The sequence below is a fragment of the Lissotriton vulgaris genome, chromosome 1_1 (genome assembly GCF_964263255.1).
Source record: "Lissotriton vulgaris chromosome 1_1, aLisVul1.2, whole genome shotgun sequence".
Lineage (NCBI taxonomy): Eukaryota > Metazoa > Chordata > Amphibia > Caudata > Salamandridae > Lissotriton > Lissotriton vulgaris.
Window position 1 is genome coordinate 1,633,938,834 of NC_141685.1, and position 20,801 is coordinate 1,633,959,634.

A 20,801-nucleotide genomic window follows, 5' to 3' on the forward strand; every position below is an offset into this window, starting at 1 on the left:
CGGCAATTTAGTAGGGCAAAGGCCAGGGAAGAAGGCGTTGGCTCTCCCTTTTTTGAGCCATTTCCAAGCTTAGGGCAGTAAGCACACCGTCTGTATGGTACGTCCGATCTGACAGGGTACCTGCAGTGTTGGGTAGTGGCCGGACGGAGTGCTAACAGCTCGTCCCTGGTATAAGGAGAGGGACCCAATTTACATGCAGACAGCAAGGTAAAATCGGGCAGAGGTTTTGGCCCTAGGTCCGTACTGGCCCGGACGGGCCCAGACGGGCTTGCCTCTGGCGCGCATCCGGCGCGCCATCGGCGCGCCCGTTGCGCCCGCCCGCCTGCTGCGCAGACGGGGAATAGCCGCCATAAGTGAAGTGCCGGGGCCGAGAATCGCCCGAGCACTAGAGCGCAGAGCCTCCGACTACCCCCAAGATGGCGCCTGAAAAGCTCGCGCCAGGGAGGACAGCGTGAGTCGACCGGGGCCCTAAATCGGCCCTTAGGATGCAAGTCGCCCCTTGAAAATCAAGTGTGTGGCAGTCCTAAGTGTGCAAAGTCGCAGGAAGTATTGCTAATATTGCAGGTAATATCACATTAAGTACAACGAATAAAATCGGCAATTTTAAAAGACAAATGTAAAATGTGGCATGTAAATAATGCCTGCCTCCGAGTGAGTGCCAGGGAGCTAAGTGTGTAAACTGGAGGTTTAGCACAAGGGAAAATTTATAGTGCCGGGGCCGAGAATCGCCCGAGCACTAGAGCGCAGAGCCTCCGACTACCCCCAAGATGGCGCCTGAAAAGCTCGCGCCAGGGAGGACAGCGTGAGTCGACCGGGGCCCTAAATCGGCCCTTAGGATGCAAGTCACCCCTTGAAAATCAAGTGTGTGGCAGTCCTAAGTGTGCAAAGTCGCAGGAAGTATTGCTAATATTGCAGGTAAAATCACATTAAGTACAACTAATAAAATCGGCAATTTTAAAAGACAAATGTAAAATGTGGCGTGTAAATAATGCCTGCCTCCGAGTGAGTGCCAGGGAGCTAAGTGTGTAAACCGGAGGTTTATCACAAGGGAAAATTTATAGTGCCGGGGCCGAGAATCGCCCGAGCACTAGAGCGCAGAGCCTCCGACTACCCCCAAGATGGCGCCTGAAAAGCTCGCGCCAGGGAGGACAGCGTGAGTCGACCGGGGCCCTAAATCGGCCCTTAGGATGCAAGTCGCCCCTTGAATATTGCTTCATTACTATTCTCTCAAGAAAACAGTTCTCAGTTTATTGATGATACTTACAATAATTGGGACATACCTCAATATTCGTTCACTGGCAATTCACTCCATTTGTCACCTGCAGTTCTTCTCATCATCCCATAAATAGGGACATTTTTCTACACAAAATATGTATCCAAGTTTTATCCCCTATGTACAAGTGCATTCGTCACCCTTCCATTAAAAACCATATTATTTCACCGTGCCTTGCCTTGTTTGGTCAATTTATTGACTAACTAGACAGTGGCCCATTGTTTAACAAGAATGTTATACAATTCAGTCCATGCCTACTATCTTCCATAAGTTCAAACCCAATCCCTGGGAACTTAGTTCACAAGGAATAAACGGGACCTCAAATTCTATACAATCCCATCGAATGCCAGATTTTAGAAAACAATCCCATGATTCAAAGAGAAAAAATATATAAACCACCAAATCTTCAATCCAACATCACCAAATCACCACAGAGAGTGTCTACGAAGGCATACCAAACCTTCGTGAAACCAATTCTCACCTTTTTAACAAAGCGTTTCGATCTAACATGTCCGTGCTCCTGCTGTCCGATAATTCCTGCCGTGATCTATTTGCCTCCTTTGGCCTACATATGAATGGCTCGGGAACCAATCATATACAGTTATTCCCATTCCCCTCATTAGCATATCAAACTTGCGGCTCCCACTGTGGTCCTCTCTTTTACCGACCAATTAGCAGCGATTGATGTGATCTCCCACCAGGAAATAAATGTGCGAGGTCACGTGTACCAAAATTGAAGATTTTCCTCCTCCTGCTACGTCATAGCGTGTGTCCGCCGTCTAGTACAGTACATTTCCTGACTTGCCTGAAGCTGGGCTGTCTAGCCACACCCCCTTGTCCTCTCTGTGAAATACCTCAACCATTCATACAATCACCTGTGTGAACCAGGAAGTGGACTCCTTCCTGTCATCGCCAAACAAATTCCCCACTGTGGAGCTCCATATGTGCTGTTGCCTTGTGTGCCTGTAGTGGGGTGTGGCCTCCTATCTTACTGTGCCCCACACATCTCAGTAACCAATCTTTGCCCAAAATCCACAACTCCATAAAAAAGGAATAAAGTTTTCCATAACCACAGAAGCCTCCATTAACATGCTCTGGTGGTTGAATCCTCTGGGGATCATATATGTTACCAGCCAGATCATGGTCTTTCCCGTTTTGGCCTGCCTTGCGTTTTGGCCTGCAACTCCATATCTACCCAATGTACATTTTTATTATTCAAATCTAATGAAGTACGTTCATACCTCCCATAGAACCACAGAATGTCACTCTATCCGCCGGGACGGTCGGTAGATGAACATAGTACACCTTGTCTACTCTGGTTAATGGCCTCCTATCAAAAATGCCCCTGTTTTCCTAGGCTTGTCATTCAATTATTACCCAAAGTAGTTGCCCACATAGTCCCATAATCACAAGCCCACATGTTCTCCGCACCGTAGAGGGCACACTATCTGGTCCTGCATAACATATATCCATGTTTACTGATTCAGCCTACACTCCGAAACCAATCAATAGGTGAGTTGACTATAACCTAATTGTGGTTCAATCTTCATGAAAACATCTCCGCACCTCACACAGGAAAGCTACTCCTATGAACCACCATGGATTTTGCTCCCAATCACAGTTGAAAAAGCCCTCTATTCCCATTAGCACCTTACGTCCACAGGTGCCACATGTAAAGACCATGTTACTGGTTCAAACAATAATTTAGTTTGTTGTCACTATTCAATCCCTGTATCACTGTTCTACATTTGCAGATCCACATAGCCTCTTGTTGTCTCAATTTCAATTCCCAATCACCCCCTCTTACATTTGGAATAATTCTTTGTATACCATGAAATTCAACTCCTTTGTTAACGGATGACTATCTCTAATGTGCTGGAAGATAGGTAACCTGGCATCCTCATTCACTATTGCTCGACAATGTTCTTGTATCCTAAGTTTAAGTATTCTTTTAGTACTTCCGATGTATATCTGACAACATTCACATTATATAACATATATCACTCCACAGCTGTTACAATTGATAAACTCATTGATATGATACCATTTGGTATTGTACTTAAATTCTTTGATGCGATTAATGCCCAACCTACACATGTTGCATGATCCACATGTGTAGAACCCCTTGGGTTGCTCTGGGAGCCAATTCCCCCCTGGGCAAGTGTGGGTTCCAAGTAATTCCTTGTGATCAAATTTCTGATAGTAGGACACATCCTGTAAGTTACCACTGGTTTGTCTGATATGATCTCAGTCAGACAAGGTACTCCTTTGAGCAGGTTCTAATTTTTGTTCAAGATTTAAAAAATCTTATTATGTTGTGTACTGTAAATTGAGATGAAGGCTATTTGTTCCCTGGCTTGTCTCTTCTCCTTCTGTATTAATGTTGCCTCCCTTCTCATAGTGTGCACTCTTTTTATCGCTTTCTCTAAACATTCTGCGGTATAGCCTCTGCCTAACAACCTTTGCTGTAAATCATCCAGTCCTACCCTGAAATCCTCATCCAAACTACAATGACTTCTAGTCCACACCATCTCACCATAAGGAATCCCACTACATCTAGTCTCACGAAACTTATTCCATATTCCCAAACTACATCTTGTAGTTTGTTAAGAACATCCATTGTATCTCTTATGTACAAAGGTAGATTCACCACTCAAGGCTTTCAGAATAAATCCACGAATTCTGACAGATGTTCAGTCAAACTCCCTATGCTCCAGACAATAGGTCTACCTGGCAGATTTTGCATAGACTTGTGAACCTTCGGTAAAATGTATATGAAAGGAAAAGTAGGGCTATTCAGATATTTGAACTCCTGTTCATCCAGTTACCTCTGTTCCTTCGACATGTAAAGTCTCTCTGTGATGTGTCTCCCTGCTTCCTTGGTGGGGTTAGATCTCAATTTCTTGTAACATATAGTGTCACTGGGTTGTCTTCTAATCTCATTACAAGAATTTGATCTCCTCATTACAACAATGTTTCCACCCTTGTCGGCTTCCCGTATTACTATGTTTTTATCATTCTTTAAATTGACTATAGCTAGATGTTCTTCTTTAGACAAATTCCCCTTGAACTTGAAATTCAGGTTTCTCTGCCCCCCCTTGATCCTCTAATCTATGTAAATCATTCATGGTTCTTTTTACAAACAGATCTATTGCTGCATACTGTGGTCCCTGAGGTATACATTTAGACGTGGGTCTTTATCCACTAGTGTAACCAATAATCAGTGGGGATATCCAACATGGCAGTGACATCTTGCACCCCATACCTCTCACTTTGGTCAATGATAGTAGTAATTGTACATCACGCATATGTTCTATAGTCAATTCAGATCCTTTAATTACAGTTTTCACATTCACTGGTTTATCCATAGTGGGAAAAAAAACTTCTTGCAAAATTAAATAAATCAATTTCCATTTCAGTGAAATCACAAGTCCTAGTTGTATACATTATACTTGGCGCAGGCATAATGTGGCACAGGGTTTTACAAAGTGATGCATATACCTAGATGCGTCACTTTGTAAATATGATGGAACATGGCAAATTTTTTACCCTGCTGGTGCGTCACAAACAGTGACGCACCGGCGGTGCAAAAGTGATGCGAGGGCTCATAAAGAAGCCTCATTGTTTTTTGTCTTACCACTAAGCTCAGCCAGTGTGAACATTTCTACACTGTTCATAGCTGCACTATCTGTTCATGTGCAAGGCTGGGACGGGGAGAACTTCAGAGAGCACCATTCACGATCAAACACAGTAGGAGGTTCTTTTGAGCCAAGCGTATATGAAAAGATCAGCTGGTGGTTATGCAAGCACAAATTACCAAAGGGAGTTCCCTTTCAGGTCCCCACATGATTCAGTTAACAATGGACACCCATCTGTGGTCGTGGGGTGAAATTCTGGGGGACTTGGAATGCAAAGGGGAGTGGTCCGTGGAAGACAGTTTGCAGTCTTCCAACTGGCGAGAACTGACTGGAGTATTGAAAGCAATCATGTTTTTTCACTCTGAACTGAAAGGCAAGAACCTAGTAGTCTGCACAGACAATCAGGTTGCTCTCTGCAAGCTGAATCTTCAAAGGGGGACAAAGAGTGTTCATTTGAATGCCTGGGCAACTCAGAAATGTTCATGGGCAGAAACGTATCTATTGTTGCTTAAGGTGGGAAATATTCAGGAAGCATTGCATTTTCAGGCAGGCAGCCTCAGTCTAAAACTTCTTTCCTCTGTATCGTTTAACTTTGTGTTTCCCAATTCAGACAGATTTTTGTTATCTATTCAGAAACCCCTGGATCAACATGTTTGCATCTCCACAGAATTCAATGCTTCCTACTTTCTGTTCGGAGATCAATAGTCCTCAGGCATGGGTCCTTTCAGTCCTTGGCCACAGGGTCTCCTATATATGCTTACACCAATGCCCCTGCCCTCCTCCTGAGGGCGCTGCAGAAGATTCGAGGTAGAGAGTATGGGTAATTCTTATTGCACTGTTTAAGCTAAAACGTCCTTGGTTCTCTCTTATAATGAGTCTGATAAAAGCGCAAATTCCTCAAATTTCAGACCAGTAGAATAGAAAGACTTTTGTAGAGCGTATGGCTACCCAGAAGCATCCCAGCGCTAAGAACTGACAAGGAGGAAACAGAGCTACAGAGGCCAAGGGAAAAGCATAGTCTTTAGTTGCTTCCGAAAAGCCAGATGGTCAGGGATTTCGCGGAGATGGAGAGTCAAGGAATTCCAGAGTTTGGAAGCATTATAGGAAAAAAGCCTACTGCCACTCCCAGACTTCTTGATCCTATGGATCTATGCTAGGTACAGATCATCTGATCGAAGATTCCGGTTCACTTTATACAAAAGAATCATGGTGGAAATGATAGGTGGGCCAGGTTTCAGCCTTGCCTAATGTACTAGGCACAAGGGGTATACACCTGTTACAACGCAACTTTTACAACTACCTACCATTACAACGCAACTTTTACAACGCATACCATTACAACGCATTGCGCTGGGGGGCGCTCTAGGATAGGGAATAAGTATAATTTACTATCCAACACCTTCCCTAGTGTCCACGGGGACTGGAGTTGGAATAGTAAATTATACTTACCACTATCCAGCACCTCTAAGCGCTATGCGTTGTAATGGTATGCGTTGTAATGGTCGCGTTGTAATGGTAGGTAGTTGTAATGGTATGCGTTATAACGTCATACATCCGGCACAAGGCCTTGAACCTAACCCATTCCTGAACTGGAAGCCAGTGGAGGGAACGGAGGGCCGGTTTGGCTGAGAGTCTAATAGTGGTTCCCATCAGGATTCTCGCAGCGCTGTTTTGTACAGTTTGGAGCTTTGTGACTGCAGCGATGGGAGCACCCAGATACAAAACATTTCCATAGTCCAGTCTTGAGAGTATTAATGATTGGACCAGTACTTTTCCTGGCTTCAAAATGAAAGGAGGGGCAGGACCTTTCGAGCCATTCTAAGAAGGCCATAGCAGAGAGCTGCTGTGTTCCTGGCCTGAGCCCTAAGGCTTAGGTCCTGGTCCAGCCATACATTAAGGCTCTTAATTTCTGCTTTCGGAACTGGGGCTGGACCCATTCTAGGGGGCCACATCAAGCTGGGATTGATACTGAGAGTGTTACCCAGAATCATAATCTCAGTTTTTCCTCCGTTAAGCTTGAGCTGGGAGGCGTCCATCCAGTTCGAGATGTCATTTAAGCAGGATTGGAGGGCATGGGTAGTTAAATCTGTTTGATTGAGCCCAACGATGTAGGTAATTATCCAGATTCCATAGGGAGCTACTATGGCTGTCCATCTCCTCTGCACTTCCCAAAACACATCTCTCCTGCAGTTCCCGAACCTATCTCTGAGTCAATTACAGCAGCTCTATCTGAGGCCTAGGTGCTAGAAAGACTGGGATTAAAACTTCTGGGTTGGTCCAGGCAGGTGGCAGAAGAAATCCAACTATCACTGAAAGACTCACCTCTGGCTTCTTGTAAAAAGCACTGGAGCTCATACTATAAATGATGTTCATCTAAAGATGTTCATCTAGTAGGAGTGGATCCTTTTCAAATTTTAGATTTTTTGCGTGAAGGGTTACTTTTAAAAACAAGCTCCTTTGACTTCAGCAGAGCAGTGGGTGGCCTTTGAGGCATTCAGAGAGGTTGGTGGGATCTATCAATCCTTCCTCCTCTGCAATGGAGGCTATTCAGAAGTTTAATTAAGGAAACCTAGTGTTCCACCATCACTCCCATCTTCGGATTTACCTACAGGGTTGAAATGGTTACAAGCCGAACATTCTGAGCCATTGGAGACTTTGGAGATGGTCTGGTTAACAACAAAAACTGCTTTGTGTTAGCAATCATGTCAACAAAGAGAATGTGGTTTGTTAGTGATGGCATATCCCTACCTTAAGATCATACAGAGTTGTCTTAAAACCTGATCTGAAATTCATGCCCAAGATAAACTTTAAGTTTCATCTTCAGGAGAAAATAACTTTACTGGTTATTTATTTGGATGACCATCAACAAGGTCCTTCTTTACTTGAAGTTAGGAGAGTTTTCGTACTATATTTACAATACACCAAGAGTTAAGAGTTTTAAATTCACTGTTTGTTTCTTTTAGTAACCTAAACAATTGAGAGATGGTCTCTTCAGCCATCCTGAGTAGGTGGATCCATCAAGCAATTTCCCAGTCTTATGGATCAGTGGGAGAGAGTCCTCCATTACAAACCCAATGCCATTACACTAGATCAGTTTCAGCATCACAGGCGTAGGTGGGAGGAGTTTCTATACAGGAAGTACGTAGAGCAGCCACATGGACATCCCACCATACAATTGTCAAACTTTACAGATTGAATGCAATGAATAGGGTATCTGATAATTTTGGTTCAATTAATGTATAAACCAAATATGAAGTAATTGGACAATAAATCTTTATGGCATCAAAGTTGGTGTTAAACTTGTTTGTGTTTGAGGCTTGTGAAATGCTCATAGGATAATGGCTGGGGAGAGAGCGGGGTCGATGAGGGGGTAATGAAACCATTTCTTACAAGTTAACTTCGAATAAGGTCGCCGTCATCACAGTCCCTCCATTACCTACCAGTGAGTACTAGTTTTGTATCACATTATGGTCTTCTTGTTACTCACAGGATATGGAGAAGGAGCCTTATGCCCATAGAGTTCATGAACCGAAAAATAGGAATAGCATGATATGGGAGTGTATGGGCGTGGGGCCACCTCATAGGATAATGACTGAGATAAGGTGACCTGATTCGGAGTTATGAAGTTTACCGGTAAGTAATGGTTCAATTCCATGTTTTTGTTCTACTGATTAAAAGTTTTTGATTTGTATCACCGGAAGAAGATGATTATCTCCTTGAAATGCATTGGGGAAAATCCTTTGGATTACATTTGGCACCTAATGAATGAAGCCTATTTGTTTTTTTCATAACATTTCAATGTCAATAATTTAAATGAATGAACACTGACAATAAAAGGAACGAATTGAAACTTCTGTTTGAAATTTACAAATAGTTTGAGTATTATTATCAATGCCTAGAGGGGCATACTGAACTTTGCCAGGCCTTACGATATCCCAGCATGGTGAAGCCTACAGTGGCTACATATTTCACTTTAAACATAACACCTACTTATAACAGGATAAATTGAATGATTATTGGACAATTAAAAGCTAGCTAAGGCTTGAAAACAAACAAAAATGCGTGTGAAGTCTAAGGCATTGAAGCTGAAAGGTTGAATATCAAATCAGCACGACCAGACATTTCAAGCAACTTTCAGCATCATAGAGAAAATCCAACAGACAAATTCCATTGAGACAGCCGAATAACAGAGGTAGGAAGTTTTAAAATCAACATATGAATCAAGACTAAATGAGAAAACAGAGATGGTACACTGTGCTAAACTAGAATTGACCTCAACAAACGAATACAAAAAGACTCCCTTTAGTAAAGTAATTGCCACAAATTGAATTTTTGCAAATCAGAACTAGAGCATGCTTTTGAAATACTTACTCAGTGGGCATGAGTGGCTTATAGACCAGAAAAGCAACCAGAAGAATACCTCCAATAAGGGGAAAGCAGTGAACAGCAAGGATTGTTTAGTTTAGATTACAAAGACCACAATATAGTCCACTGGCGTCCAAACTGCCGGAACATTATTGTGTTGATTAATTTCTTGGATCGTGCAAGAAAGTATATAAACAGACGATGGGGCGAATAAGGGTTCCAAACTTTAATCTTGGATGTTTGTTTCTAGCAAAACAGAAAAAGAATGTTGAATGGACGGCAACAAAATGGCGGCAAGTTCCACATTCACCATTGCAGAAAGTCAGTCTGCTCACTGCTACATGCATTTTTGGCACAGAGATCCTTACCAGGAAGTTGAGGATATCTACATTGGTCGGTCAGCCTACACCAAGGGCGCTGGGCAGAAGGCAGGGCCTCCACTGACGCAGTGACTGCAGGACGATCTTCATATTCTGAATGAGCTCTTTAGTATTGCAATGGGATGTGTTTTCAACTCCAGGTCCATAGAACAGCAAAGACAGCCATACGAGTAAAATGTGAGCAAATCTTCCTATGTCCTTTGTATGCGCATCACAAATGTAACATTTTTATATGTGTGGTAAAAAGCTTAAATTTGATCTTGACAAAATTTCCAGCTTAAAGAAAAACATTTTATTTCCTTTGGAATACAGTACATCTGGGAATCTTTACAGCAAACTCATAGCAAGCTCCTCTAGCAGTGCATCAAAACATGGGTTAAGTCTTTCTTAGGACATCTGAATAGGTAATGAAAATATCAGATGGTTCATGCCTGATCCAGAGCTTGTCCTTGTGCACTGCAACTTCACTAAGCTGCAGCTGGTCACCGGCTCTGGGTTTAGTCATGGAGGAAACATGAAAGGCGATAAGAAAATGGTGGAACTATACGTTAAAGCAACAAGCTGCAACCGTCAAGAATGTAAAGAGAGTAATGTACCAAGGCATTACTAGAAGAAAGATTTTGTAAGACACAATCCAGAGGACGGGAACATCATGGCTAGTAGCTTGGACATTTGACTTGTACATATGTTACAAAACCTACAGGATAGATAAGTCAGTTCTTTACTCGCAACACAAACAGCTGCAGGGCTATATCTAAATGAGGACAGAAGACAGATGTGGAGCCAGATTAAGGATGCAAACAACTGAAGGTGTCCTTGACCATCGTCCCAGCTGAGGTCAGAAGGAAACCGACGCCTGGAATATGCGTGATCTCAGACTCTGCTCTTTCCATCAAAGGCAGCAGCTGCCACTTCAATAATGGCCAAACCAGCCCTTGCTGGGTGACCACAGGTAGTCCTTTCAACAAGCTTCCATTTAGTGCTATTTTTGGACGCCTGTCTCCAGGGGCATCACAGTCAGCGTGCTGATGATTGACTGATTACAGGCTCCAGCTATTGCTCCAAATAGCTTATGCTTTTGGTTTTAAACTTATGTGCTCTCTCTTTCTATTTAGATTTCTTAACGGAAACTTAATTATTCTGACTCCTACTCCTCGCTGTCATTACTTCATAAGGGTGAGACCATCTCTCGAAAATAGCAATCTCACCGGCTCTTTAAATGAAACATATATTTTTAGTCATACACTTACCCCATGAAGACAATTTCCCTTGGACATTCTTATTTTCAAAACTAAAAATGTACCGTATTAATTCAAGAATTGAACTGCTCAGGTAGGTGGGAGGGAAAAATTCAAAGACTGCTACTGGGCTGAGTCTAATGAAGATTACTGGTGAGTAATCATTCCTTTTATTTATCACCTTAGTCCAGTGGCTCCCAACCTTTTGACTCCTGAGGACCCCCACTGAGTCACTACTGGAAGCCGGGGACCCCCAAGCAATTTGTACTATTTTAATTTCAAATGTTAAAACAGTAATTCACAAATAATAAGCAAACAAATACTCGAATTACTAAAGATTTTATTATTTTTTATTGAAAAAGTATGCAATGGAAATGCTGGTGCGGCATCTCGGCGACTAACTTTTGAATGTTTGGTTTTTTTTCACCGTACGAGGATCCTGCTCCTCCCAGAGGTGGACTGGGAATCCGAACCAGCCCTGGAAATGTTGTTCGACCAGCCCCTGTACGATGCATAGTGAGTTCAATGAGTAAGCCTGATCACTAGAAAAGGGGACTTTGGGGAATCTCCCACCAAGAACATGTGGAAAGGAATGGTGCATTTGACAACATATTTGTCAATATATATTCAATTGTATTCGTTTTTAACACATAGTAGATGATGACTTTGTTGTGCACCAGGATACGACAGTCTTTATTTGGCCTCTTCGATGATTCCCTCACAATCACCCTCCAACAGTGCCTCTCACCTCCCCTCTGTCAAACATATTTCATTTGTTTTATAGCACCTCTCATACTAGTGTAGGGTGTCGGGCACTTTACATCACAAATATTCAGAGGCAATGAATCATACATGTGTAACCTGGTGTATTGAAAATGTTACATAAGGCAACGGGGACTGCAAGGTGTAGGATTCACGTCGGCAGGCATTTTTTAACCCCTTCGCTGCTAGGCCTTTTCCCCTCCTGTGCTAAGCCTTTTTTTGGCGATTTGGGGTAGTGCGCGCTTAGGCCCCTGTAACTTTTTGACCACATAAGGTAACGCCAAATCTGCGTCCTTTTCTTCCAACATCATGTGGATTCTAAAGGTGCCCAGGGTTTGTGGATTCCCTTGGAGGGGTCCCAGAAATTAAGCAAAATACAGTGACATTTTAGTTTTTTTTTTTTAGAAAAATTGGAAAAATGGGCTGCAAGTGAAAGCCTCTGGGTTTTTCCCTGCAAATGTTATCAAAAAAGGATTTGTGGGGCTGAAATCTCCATTTTCCCAGCTTTTAGGGAATGACAGTCTTTTGTCAGAGAACCAACATTTTTCACAGAGTTTTGGCATTTTTCTGGGACATAGCCTTTTTTTGCTATTTTTAGAGCTTTCAACCTCCTTCCAGGTAATGGTAGAAATGTGTTTGAAAGCAATAATGGATCCTGAAAAGCTATACATTTTTGAAAAGTAGACAAAATTCTGAATTCAGAAAGGGGTCAGTTGTCTAAATCCATGAAGGTTTCTTTATAGAAACTAACAGTTAAATATTGGAATAATTGAAAATTAGTTGATAAAAACTGCCTTTGGTATCAACGTTTTCACCTGTAGCTTCTTGTAATTTTGACAGCTCTTTGAAAGCAATATAACGTTACATCCGTTTGATTTTCCTGGTTGTGGGGATATATAGGACTTGTAGTTTCACCAAGAACCCGACGAACCCAGAGCCAAAAACTGAGCAGCAACTTGCAATGGTATTTTATTATTTTCCTGGTATAGAGCATTTATTCTTGGAAAAAGTATACATGGAAAAATCGGTACAAAAGACACCTATGTATTCCTGAATTGGGTACAAATTATAGAGTTTAGAAACAGTATATATTTGCACATTTTCAAAATTGGGAATACTCATACTAGTTTGCGAATTATTGGTAATTTTTCAAAATGTTTTTTTTTACACAATGTCTTTCATTGGGAAGGGAGAAATGCATGAAAACTCAATAGGTAATAACAGTTGATTTACAAATCTGAATTACCCTAAGTCTCCCGATAGAAACGGTACCTCACTTGTGTGCGTCGGCCTTGTGCCTGCGACAGGAAACGGCGCAAAATGCAACGTGGTCACACCTCAAGTTTGCAGTTGAAAATTGACCCTTTTATGGCAAAGTGCCTAGCTGTAGTTTTTGCACCCTAGCTCTGCCGGCACCTAGGGAAACGTAGCAAACCTATACATTTTTGAAAACGAGACACCCAGGGAAATTCAGGATGGGGTGACTCGACTGCCTCCCACCAGGTTCTGTTACCCAGAATCCCTTGCAAAGCTAAAAAATTCACACAAAAAACGCATTTTCCTCACATTTCTGTGGTGGAAAGTTCTAGAATCTGCATGGATCGACAAATTTCCACCCACCCTGCATTCCCCCAGGATTCCTGAAAAAAATGGTACCTCAGTTGCCTGGGTCTGCCTAGTGGCTGCAACTGGAAACAGCGCAAACGCAACGTGGTCGCACCTCAATTTCGCAGTGAAAACGGGCCCTTTTTTGGCAAAGAGCCTACCTTTCGTTTTTGAACCCTAGCTCTGCCGGCACCTAAGAAAACCTAGCAAACCTATACATTTCTGAAAACTAAACACCCAGGGAAATTCAGGATGGGGTGACTCGACTGCCTCCCACCAGGTTCTGTTTCCCAGAAACCCTTGCAAAGCTAAAATATTGACAAAAAAAATTAATTTTCCTCACATTTCTGTGGTGGAAAGTTCAGGAATCTGCGTGGATCAACAAATTTCCACCCACCCAGCGTTTCCCCAGGTCTCCCAAAAACAATGGTACCTCACTTGCCTGGTTCTGCCTAGTGCCTGCGACAGAAAACAGCCCAGAACGCAACGTGGTCGCCTCTCAATTTCGCAGTGAAAACGGGCCCTTTTTTGCCAAAGAGCCTACGTTTCGTTTTTGAACCCTAGCTCTGCCAGCACCTAGGGAAACCTAGCAAACCTATACATTTTTGAAAACTAGACACCCAGGGGATTTCAGGTTGGGGTGACTCGACTGCCTCCCACCAGGTTCTGTTACCCAGAATCCCTTGCAAAGCTAAAAAATTGACAAAGAAATGCAGTTTCCTCACATTTCTGTGGTGGAAAGTTCTGAAATCTGCGTGGATCAACAAATTTCCACCCGCCCAGCGTTCCCCCAGGTCTCCCGAAAAAATGGTACCTCACTTGCCTGGGTCTGCCTAGTGCCTGCGACAGGAAACAGTGCAAAACGCAACGTGGTCACACCTCAATTTTGCTGTGAAAACGGGCCCTTTTTTGGCAAAGAGCCTACATTTCGTTTTTGAACCCTAGCTCTGCCGGCACCTAGGGAAACCTAGCAAACCTACACATTTTTGAAAACTAGACACCCAGGGGATTTCAGGATGGGGTGACCCGACTGACTCGCACCAGGTTCTGTTACCCAGAATTCCTTGCAAAACTAAAAAAAAAAATTTTTAAACGCATTTTCATCACATTTCTGTGGTGGAAAGTTCTGGAATCTGCGTGGATCAACAAATTTCCACCCACCCAGCGTTCCCCCAGGTCTCCCCAAAAAATGGTACCTCACTTGCCTGGGTCTGCCTAGTGCCTGCAACAGGAAACAGCGCAAAACGCAACGTGGTCGCACCTCAATTTCGCAGTGAAAACGGGCCCTTTTTTGGCAAAGAGCCTACCTTTCGTTTTTGAACCCTAGCTCTGCCGGCACCTAGGGAAACCTAGCAAACCTATACATTATTGAAAACTAGACACCCAGGGGAATTCAGGATGGGGTGACACGACTGCCTCCCACCAGGTTCTGTTACCCAGAATCCCTTGCAAAGCTAAAAAATTCACAAACAAAACGCATTTTCCTCACATTTCTGTGGTGGAAAGTTCTGGAATCTGCGTGGATCAGCAAATTTCCACCCACTCAGCGTTCCCACAGGTCTCCTGAAAAAAATGGTACCTCACTTGCCTGGGTCTGCCTAGTGCCTGCGACAGGAAACAGCACAATACGTAACGTGGTTGCACCTCAATTTCGCATTGAAAACGGGCCCTTTTTTGGCAAAGAACCTACCTTTTGTTTTTGGACCCTGGCTCTGCAGGCACCTAGGGAAACCTAGCAAACCTATACATTTTTGAAAAATAAACACCCAGGGGAATTCAGGATGGGGTGACTTGACTGCCTCCCACCATGTTCTGTTACTCAGAATCCCTTGCAAGTCAAAAAAATTGACAGAAAAATGCCTTTTCCAGACATTTCTGTGGTGGAAAGCTCTGGAAACTTCGTGGATCAACACATTTCCACCCACCCAGCGTTCCCCCAGGTCCCTCGAAAAAAATGGTACACTCACTTGCGTGGGTAGGTATAGGTGCTGCAACAGGAAAAGGCCCAAATCGCACGGTGGAGACTAAAAAATTACCTTTAGCAAAACTACATTGTTTTGGGGGGGGGGGCACCTGAGTTTTCGGCGGCAAACTTGGGAAACTACCAAACCCAAACAGTTCTGAAAACTAGACACCCGGGGGAGTTCAGGGAGGTATGGGTCCCCAAACATTTTCCTACCTAGAAATCACTGCACCTAAAATTAGGTAAAAAAAAACACTTTACCATACATTTTTGCGTGGGATCTCTGTGCCGGCACAAATGTCCTACCACCCAGCGTTCCCCTTATTCCCCCGAGTAAAATGATACCTCACTTGTGTGGGTGGGCCAAAGCAGAACAGGCCAAAAATGTATTTGTAAGAAATTGTAGTGTTCAGGATTGACAAATTAAGCACAGAGAATTCTACAGTTTTGGGGTCATCCTAGTCACAGGCCTTTGGCCCACCCACACAAGTGAGGTATCATTTTACTCGGGAGAACAAGGGGAACGCTGGGTGGTAGGAAATTTGTGCCGGTACGGAGATCCCACACAAAAATGTATGGAAAAATGTTTTTCTTCCCTATTTTTAAGGTTTGCGGGGAATTCTGTGTAGGAAAACGTTGGGGGACCCACGTAAGCCCAACTGTTTGAGTTTGGTAGTTTCCAAAGATGGCCGCCGAGCCCCGGGCCAAAAACTCAGGTGCTCCCCCCCCAAAAAACAAGATAGTGTTCCTAAAGCTAATTTTTAAGTCTCCACCATACAATTTGGGCCTCTTCCTGTTGCAGCCACTATGCCTACCCACGCAAGTGAGATACCATTTTTATCGGGAGAACTGGGGGGACGCTGGGTGGGAGGAAATTTGTGTGAGCCCAGTGATGCCACGCTTTCCCACACAAAAATGTGTGAAAAACACACACATACTGGTTGGATTTAGCACGAGGGTGAGTGATGGTTCAGTATATACCATTGTATTAGCGAGTGATTTCACAAAAAATGAAATACACTGTTAATATTGGAAAGGACAAGAAACGGAACCATTTACTCACAGCTCAAGAGCTGTAAAGCCACGACAAGGCACTAACCTCTTTACAGGCCATTCATACACCTTTCATACATGTGACAGATACAAAACATTCCCACAGTAAGCCGCGGACCCGTCACATTACTACACTTCCATCAGCAGACAATGCCAATCAAGGGCCCATCACTTTTACATGTCCACAATCCTGACACAGCAACTACACCAACTCATGGATTGCATGGAGTGGCGCTCAGCTAGCACTGTGTGTAGTAACCAGCATTAACCGCATCGCTGCGGCGGCTTTTCCCGCTGTGCGCGGCAAATTCAAAATTACCGCGTTACGTGACGAGCTGGCCTTGTCATCCGCGCAGGACAGGTAAGCGCGATGACGAGCCCAGCTCGTCAATAGCCTCGAAGGGGTTAAGTCACTTCCCACACACCGGCAGCCGAGCACCAGTCCACGCACACCACCGGCCAAACATCAGACCACGCACACCGCCAGCCAAGCACCAGTCCACACACACTGCCAGGACAGCACCACTCCACACACACCGCCAGCCAAGCACCAGTCCACAGACACTGCCAGCCAAGCACCAGTCCACAGACACCGCCAGCCAAGCGCCAAACCATGCACACCGTCAGACAATGGACACTACACGCAAACCAACATCATACTTTTGTTTTTTTTCAATACAAATAAAAAACAAAAACAAATTGCAAACTGATACAAATCTAATAACACAACAACTACATCTAAATACACTACACAAATGCCAACTTTGAAACTGAACAATAAGTTTTAAAGAATAGAGACCAGGCAGTTCACTTCACCAGTCATGGATGCTCCCAAAACATATTTTGCGTGTGGTAACTTCTTAAATAAGCAGGTACACACAGCCCAGGGTTAGAAGGACAGTCAGGGCAGTATATACGAACCTCCTTCCGCAAACCTCCTCGCCAACAGACTCTACATCTCCGACTGGGAAAGTCTTTTGAGGATGTAGGAGGAATTTGATCAGAAAAGTGGTGATATTTCAATCTGGCAACATCCTCCACCACTCCAACTCTAGGAAGACTTGCCTGTTCCACTAAAACAAGGCTGCCTATTACAGACTCCCAAAACTTTACAAAAGTCATCTTTGACTGAGGACAAGATTGCTGGAACACAACAAAAGCATTAAAGGTTGCCAAGTGGAAAAGATGGATAGCCAACTTCTTGTACCAAATATAAGCCTTACGAAGAGCAGCATACGGTTCCAACCTCTGATATTTTCTGTCAACACCACCCATGGGCCTATTATAGTCTAAAATGCACACAGGTTTGCGCGCTTCTGCAACCTGACCCCAAACAGTCACCGGTTCAGTACTTTCATCATGTATGGAAGTCAACATGTAGACATCTCTCCTGTCTGAAAACTTCACAGCTAGAAGCTCCTCACAATGCAATGCACTGCACTGTCCCCGAGCATGCTTTTGACAAGCAAGTTATTTTGGGAAACCTTTACGATTAGAGCAGATTGTGCCACAAGCAACAGTGTCTACTTTGGCCAATTCCCTGAACAACCGCACACCAGTGTAGAAGTTATCTACATATAAATGATGGCCTTTGTTAAACAATGCTCTACCAAGTACACACACAATTTTCTCAGTCACTCCAAAAGTCGAAGGACAACCAGGGGGGGTTAATCCTGGATTCCTTACCAGTGTACACCCTGAAATTAGAGACATATCCAGTCCACTGTCACACAGCATATAAATCTTAATTCCATAGCGTGCCCTCTTACTAGGAATGTATTGCCTAAATACTAAGCGGCCCTTGAACAACAACAAAGACTCATCCACTGCAATTTCTTTCCCAGGAGCAAAGATCTCTGTAAATCGATCAACAAAATGATCAATGACAGGCCGAATCTTGAAAAGACGGACACAATCAGGGTGAACTCGAGGCAAAGCTAAACCATTGTCAACAAAATGCATCATCCAAAGCAAAAGCAAATACCTATCACGACTCATGACTGCCGGAAAAATAGCTATTGCCATCAAGGTCTAGTAGACCAATATGAAGCCATAGATGGTTTCCTAAGCAAGCACACCAAAAAAGTTAAACCAAAAACCTTTTTCATCTCCTCCAAATTTGTTGGAGTCCATCGGGTAGCTCTAGCGTGGGGCTTAAGGCTGGCACTGTTCTCCCTCATAAACTGTTCGGCATACAAATTAGTCTGCTCTACAATCTCAGCCAAAAACACATCATCCATAAACAACTTGAAAAAATCAATTGGCAAAACATTTTCAGTGTTCACCCTACACCCTGGAACACCAGTAAATTCAGGCAATGCCGGCTGCACCATGCCTGAGGCAACCCAGAGGTCAGAACTTTCATCAACAAGTCTTTCAGCCTGAGGCTGCCGCCCAGCTGCCTCTTGTCTCACTACACCAACTGGAAGTCTAGCAGCCCCAGTCTGCTGCCCAGCTGCCTCTCGCCGCACTATACCAACGTGAAGTCTAGCAGAACCAGGCTGCACTCCAGATGCCTCTTGCCGCACTATCGGCACAGCAATGTCCTCCTCTAACACAGGCACTTCATCCACACCAAAAATAGCTTCATCAGCACTCAGGGTATCTTCATCATCAGACAATGCCATGCTCAGAGAAAACTCACTACCAGAATCTTCACCTCCCACCTCTGCCTCAGAATCAGAGTCACTCTCAGCACCATGGTCAGAGGAAGAATCAAAAAGCATTCCAACAACTTGCTGAGCGGTAATCCGGCAGCTAGCCATTATGCTCACTAAGAAAGGAGACTGCACAAACAACTCAACAACCAACACTGTGCAAAGTAGGTAAAAAAAAGTAAGCCTTTATCACAAAGATCTATAAACTGAATAACTATACAATTCACTTACAAAATACAGCCACACTCACCAGCACCTACTCTGCAAACACACAGCAAATAGTCAACGATATCCCACTAGAAAGAAGAAATAAACCAAATGTACAGAAAAAAAATACACAACAAGCACTAATCCAAACCACGTTTTACAATCACAAAAAGCAGAAACAGAACATACTGGTATTATTACATATTTTGCAAGAAACACATTTACATTGAAATAGTACAAAAAAGGTCTCTTACCAAACAAATGCAACTACACAAACAGCAGAACCACCAGTAACAAAACCGCACACTCCAACAGTCTAAAGAGCAAAAGCCTAGAACAAGAACAAAAAAGGGGAAATTAAAACATTACACTTTACAGGAAAAACAATACACATTATAACAAGCTATGTCACAGGCTATGTCACTACACAAATGGGGGCAGAAAGGCTGATAACACATAAACAAATATATGTCCCCTGGAAGCAAGCACAATATTTATTTTCAAAGTTGGCCCCCAGGAAGCGACCCTTGCCCAAGGGGTCGCTTCCATTTAAAAATAAAAGAATTCCCTGATGTCTAGTGGAGTTTTCTGCCCCTCCTGGGGGCAGAAAGGCAAAATTAAAAAACCAATCTGCAGAAAAGTCTGAAAAATTATTTACCCCCTTAGGAAGGGTCCCTTGCCCAAGGGGTCGCTTCTGATTTTGAAGAAATTGAAAATCCCTGGCTCCAGTGGGCTTTTCTGCGCCCCCCCCCCCCCCCCCGGGTGCTGATCGGGCAAAAAAACATCCGATCTGCCCCGGGGGGGGGGGGGGGGGGGGGGGGGGCAGAAAAGTCTGAAAATTACTTTGCCCCCAAAAGGAAGCAACCCTTGCCCAAGGGGTCGCTTCCGATTTTGAAATCTAAGGTAATCCCTTGCTCTAGTGGGTTTTTCTGCCCCCCCCCCTGGGTGCAGATCGGCCAAAAAAACGGCCGATCTCTCCCAGGGGGGGTGGGGGTCAGAAAAGTCTGTAAATAATTTTGCACCCAAAAGGAAGCGACCCTTGCCCAAGGGGTCGCTTCCGATTTTGAAAACGAAAGTAATCCCTGGCTCTAGTGGGATTTTCTGCCCCCCCTGGGTGCATGCAGATCGGCCAAAAAAATGGCCGATCTGCCCCGGGGGGGGGGGGGGGGGCAGAAAAGTCTGTAAATAATTTTGCCCCCAAAAGGAAGCGACCCTTGCCCAAGGGGTCGCTTCCTGCACACAATTCTTGCCAACAATTACATTCCCTGGTGTCTAGTGGGGCCTTCTTGGTGCACGATCGCGACGCTGTGCGCGATTGTGCACCAGGAATACCCTGCATTAGGACATCAGGGGAGAGGAAATACTGTTCCCCCCCCCCAATGCCTCAAGGCAGCGCACAGCGGCCCCCCCCCACCGGAGACCAAAACCTACCTCCTCTCGCTGGATGCACTGGAAAGAAATGGCTTCCAGCGGGTCCAGCGTCACCAGGAAGCGTGGGGTGGCCCGGGGGTGGCAGCGGAAGACTTTCCGCTGCCACCCCCTGGTAAAGGCACGACGATCTATGCCCCAGGGGGGGAGCGCCAGGGCTCCCCCCGGGGGCTGTGCTGATGACGGAGCGGTTCCGTCATCAGCACAGCCCAACCGATGCTGATGATGGAAC